The sequence below is a fragment of the Adiantum capillus-veneris genome, chromosome 22, assembly GCF_014529385.1.
Source record: "Adiantum capillus-veneris isolate H3 chromosome 22, ASM1452938v2, whole genome shotgun sequence".
NCBI lineage: Eukaryota > Viridiplantae > Streptophyta > Polypodiopsida > Polypodiales > Pteridaceae > Adiantum > Adiantum capillus-veneris.
In genome coordinates, this window is record NC_140952.1 from 1,409,188 (window position 1) to 1,414,741 (window position 5,554).

Genomic DNA, 5,554 nt, shown 5'->3' on the forward strand with positions numbered 1-5,554 from the left:
AGATGTGAAGGAGCAGATACAAGAAGTTACCAAAGCTTGCAACGATGATTGGGAGTATTTCAAAGAAGCTATTGTGGAAGCACGTTATGAGGAGTATGAAATCTATCAAGAACAGAGTCCAAGTCTACCAGACTACGCAGATATTCGAGGACAAGTACGATCAAAGTTAGAAGATGTGATTGATGAGTTTATTGTACAGGATGCTACCTTCTTACAAGCTAATGATGAAGATATAGTCAAAGCTGTGTATGAGAAGTTGGGGTTTGCAGATGCTTGGCATGGAGTAGAAGGCTTTGAGGGTGAGGCTTTACAGCTTCAGGATACACACGGTGAATTTTTCAAAGAAGCTACACATGCAGTTTGGAATACACAGAATGAATTTTGCAAAGAACCTATGCATGTAGTACATGAAGAAAAGAAATCAGGGGATCAAAACAGTGAAGTGGCTAAAGCTCAAGAATAAATTTTGCAGGTAAATGAGTGCAGCCATATTCAAGTAGACATGCAGGAAGATTTGGTTACAGCTGATACTTTTGCTACTGACTCAGAATTAGAGCAGAATGTTTTTGGTACAGATTTTACCATAGAGGTGATTGAAAATACTGGTACAGGTTTTGCCAAAGAGTTGATTAATGATACAAATGTCATAGGTCAAAGCAGGGATGCTGTTGAGAGCAGCAGGACCATGGATTTTGGTATACCACATTTACCAAATTTTGATGTACCAAATTTTGAGGACTTGGCTAGGCAAGAGTATGTGCTTGATTCAGAGGGGGTGCAGACTCCTTCATTGACAAGTTTTAGTGAAGCACAACTATCAAATTGGAAAACTGGTCTTGAATGTGATTATGATGATTCAGAGGGGGTGCAGACTCCTTTGACACGCTTCTGTGACCTAGAGCTACCGATCTAGCATACTAATCCTGAAATTGATGATGGTGATTTAGAGAGGGAGCAAACTTCTTCTCTATCGAGAATCTATGACACAGGGATCACACTATGGCAGAATGATCATGGACTTGATGATGCTAATTCAGAGGGGGTGCATAGTGAAGTGCAATCTCTTGATATTGAATCTGATTGGTTTCATTGTGCTGATGATACAGACATGGCAGTAGATAAAATTTTCAATGTGTATGTGGAACTTTGTGCTATAGAAGTGCAAAGATATCTGGCTGAGGGTGAAAGACTTGAAGAGCAGTTTATTGTAGATGCGTTTAGTATGCATTTCATATGTGAAAATTCTTGTTTATTGCAACAACCTGAGATGTGTAGGATTGAGGAACCTTCTCAAGCGGTGGACCTAGACCTTATGTTCTTACTGGACGAAGCTTTGGAGGGTTCTTGTGCGCTCCTTGCCGCACTGTCGAAGCAAGGGACTTGCCGATACACCGTGTACGAGCCGCAGACGGCTCCAAGCACACAACTAGTTTAACTAGTAAGCTCAAAGAGGGCAATGGTGTGTCACTCACCGCCTTATGCTCCTGCCGTAGAGGATTCCTTGCCGCAAAGAAGAGGGAGACGCCGCGCTCAACCGCCTCGCCGCCGTCGTGCCGCTGCAACGCTCGATCGCACACACACTCTCACTCTCTCTCTCTCTCTCTCTCTCTCTCTCTCTCTCTCTCTCTCTCTCTCTCTCTCTCTCTCTCTCTCTCTCTCTCTCTCTCTCTCACGCACACACACAAGGAGATGGTGAAGGAGAAGGTGGAGATGGAGCAAGAGCAGCTTCTATTGCACAATGAGAGAATGAATCAATTTTAGGTTTAATTGGCTTTTATGTGAGCTCACCCCATTCACACTTGGGCGCCCATGCTTAGCCAACTAACCCTAGCATGTTCGTGTTAGAGTGCGCCTCTCATCGGCGATCACTCTACCTTTCCCTATTGGACCGACAAGCCCGGTGCCTGACTCTACTTAAATAAATAATATGGTTACAGTGTCCGTCGTAGGCGATAGGGTGTCCGTGAGCCACGAGGGTTAACATTGCCCCCCTTCCTGATGTAGATTCCGTCCTCGGAAGCTATTGAGTTGAAGCTTGGTATGTCCATGTTGTAGAGCATCTAGATTTGAATCTGCAAGGCAAAGTCACTGTTTTAGCAAGCGGAATTATATTGCCATAAATCATGAGGGGAATGTAAAGTACATGTGGAAATGAGTAAATGCAAGATTTATGAAATGTTAGTCTGCCATTAAGGACAAATAAATTGCACTTTGAGTAAATTAATTAATCAAGAGTTTTGTGCTTATGGGTGAGTCTATCAATTAGTTAGCTATGACTAAGGTTAAAACAACTACTCTAGTACTAGCTAAGCTAAGAAGATTATCTAAATGCAAGATTCCCTAATTATGCTTTTCAGCTTTGATTAGCCAACTCGCTCTCACAACTGCAAACAAAAGCTTGAAATGTTAACTGTAAGCTCAATGGAAGTCTTTTAATTTTTTATTTTTTATTTTAATAATTTTTTACTTTGGGTCACAATCATGTGACGTGTGTGCTTATTTTGTATGTCCGGGGTTTTTTGCTTCTCAAGGAAAAGCGCCCACACTGGGAACCTTTAGGGCTCTAGTACCATAGACAATACATGTGAGTGAAGTACCAATTCAAGCTAGGATTTCTCTTCCAGCGTAAGATTTTTCATTTGTGGCACTTATGTTTTTTTTTTTTTGCTTCCATTTCCTTGGTATTCGCACTAGTGTTTTTTTGTTGTTTGAGTGAGCAAGCCTTTCTCTGCCTAAAACATTCCTAAGGTCTCAAATACTCGGATAATTTTATTAGCTAGGCCTAGTGGTCAAGTAAATGAGTTAACATAAAGTCACGGTCTCCTAATCTCCAGGCTCATCCATAAGATTAAACTGGAGTTCAATCAACTTAAGCAAAGACAAATTTATACATCTATAATGGCAGATAACAATCATAACTATTGCACTCAAACAAAGAATGAAAAATCATTATTAGCAATTACACATATCCACCAACATGAATCATGGAAAGTAGTACACCTAGAGGTATGGAGTGGCTCATTTCGTTGAAGAAGATGTCCTCAGCCATGTGGATGGAGATCCATATAAGTCCTACCTAACACATCCAAAAACAAGCACTATACCTCTAGGAGGCATGTCAGTGTGAAAAATTAAAACTCCTAAAAAACAAACTCAAAACACAATCTAGACCCCTAACCTACCTATCTGTCACCCCTTTTAGAATCAAGGAAAGAGGATATTATATAAACCGGGTGGCCACCCTAAGGCTAGGCCTCTATCCTCATCATCTAGATAAATAAAATCGTTGTCCGTGAGGCCATAGTCTTCCTCGGTCTCTATTAGTTCCTCTTCATCATCCTCTTGTGCAAGCATGCTAATCAAGAACCTCGCGATGCGTGGATACTCATCTTGTGCAAAAGAATAAGCATGTGCCATTGGAGACACATTCGCTACTGGGTAGGGATCACTAGTTAGCCATAGACGTATCAACCATTCTAACTCCTCAAAATTTCTCTCACATGCAAGGCTCTCTATCAAATCCCATTCGCAAGAAAGTATAGGGTAGCATGCGTAGAACACTTGAGGAAAAGACAAAGGGTACCTTTCATCAAAAATAGAAGTGCATGCCTTTGGTGAAGTAGCCATTTCTGACAAGACAGATAGATTTGGTTAGGCCTTTAAAACATAAGAGTTGTTTTTGTGTGTTGCTTGAATTGACACGGTGAATTTGGACTTATATGTAAGATCTGATAGGGTGCTCTCTCGTTGCTAGTCGCTCTTGCTCTTTACTATTTTTGTTTTTTGTGAGTATAAGGCTATATATATACACTCCCTAAGATTGGAATTGAGAGGTCAGGGAGGAAGGTTGAGAGGGGAGCGAGTGAATGATTGATGTTAGCAAACACTCCCCCCTTCCTTGGGTAGATCATACCTTTTGGAATGAGGTCGTCACCTTTTGAAACCAATTGTTCCAAGTTGTTATGGGTGAAGGTTTTAACCAATAGTTTTCGACCGCCCTATGCGTTTCATCTAGTTGCAAGGGTGGTAAGGTACTCTCCCATGATTTTATTTGCAACGTTGTTGTAGGTGGTGAACTTACCCCGGGAGGTGCAAACTCTTTCGTGCTTGTATGGATATGTACAGTGGTAGGTGGAGGTTGTGTCGAAGCTTCTATTTGCGTATAGGAACTACATGAAGAGCAAGAAGCTTCATTTGATTTCCCTGTTCCTGAGCTAGGTGGAACAAATCATTCTTTCTTTGGTACCCAAACTAGCTCTAGATCGGGTGTGTAACATTCCATGATTTTTTCCTTTCCGCGATTTTCAATTTGTTTTGGAGCCACAGGATTGGGTTTACATGGGCCAGGTGACAGGTAAGAGTACACTTTACGTTTGGGCACCCAGATTTGATCATTTCCTTCATAGTATCCTTGGGCTTCCAATAGTCGTTTAGGAATCCAACGCAATGTTTCTTTACATTTCTTGGAGTGAGTGGGACGGTTCTTACTAGGTTTCCGTTTTTTTGCATCAACCATGCTCACTACAGAGGCTTTAGGGACCCACTTGTATGTTTTCTCTGTTATATTAGGATGGTTCTTGTGTGTCTCAAGCTTTCTTTCAACTACATCAGTTGAAGCTCTAGAGAGTTGGGCTATGGGGACGTATGGTTCAACCTCCTGGACATGCAATGTCTTGGGTTTTATTTCCTTAGGCAATATCTCAGGGACTATGGCTTGAGTGGTAGGGCTAAGAGTTGGTTTTTGCGTTGTAACACCCCCAGTCCCCCAATCAATAGTGCATTTGGTGGCTATCATCTACGTGCGGCCTAGGTTTATATTACCCTCCATAGTTCCAGTAGGCATGACCAAAAAGTCTTGAGCTACAATTCCATTGTCATAACTGACAGAAGTGTGCCAGATTCCAAAAACCGTAGTTTTTTTCTTGTTGACACCCTTGACTTGGATAATACTCTCAGATAGAGGTGGCTTCCCTAACTGACACCACACCCCATAGGATAGCAGATTATATTTAGCACCCGTGTCCAATAAGGCGTTATATAGCACTTTTCCATAGGCACTATTTAACTCAATAGGGTATCGTAGAGGTGTGTCAGAGTCTAGCCCATCCTCTTCGATTTCCACGTGGAATGCATTTGTGACTCCAAGGTTAGCCTCTCGTTTTTGTCTTATACATTGTTGTCGCTCCTTAGCCTCAGCTTGAGCTTGTATCTTGTTTAACTCGGTTTGTTCTTTGGCGGCCTTCTTTTGATGAATGGCCTGTAGTTCTTCTTGGCTTAAAGGATCATAATATCTTTTGAATTTACTCCCATTGAGGAATCCAATGGTTTCAACTCCATCAAGAGTTTCCACACGAAGGGTACCTTGTGGGGTAATTTCACATACTCTATATGGTCCTTTACCAGCATATTTCAACTTTTTCTTCTCTTTACGTACTCCATACATAAGGACTTTATCACCAACTTTGATGTCCTTGTCCTTCACATGGCGATCAAACCACTTCTTTCTCCTATCCTTTTCCACAAGAGCATTTTGCACAGCAAACTGTCTCTCTTC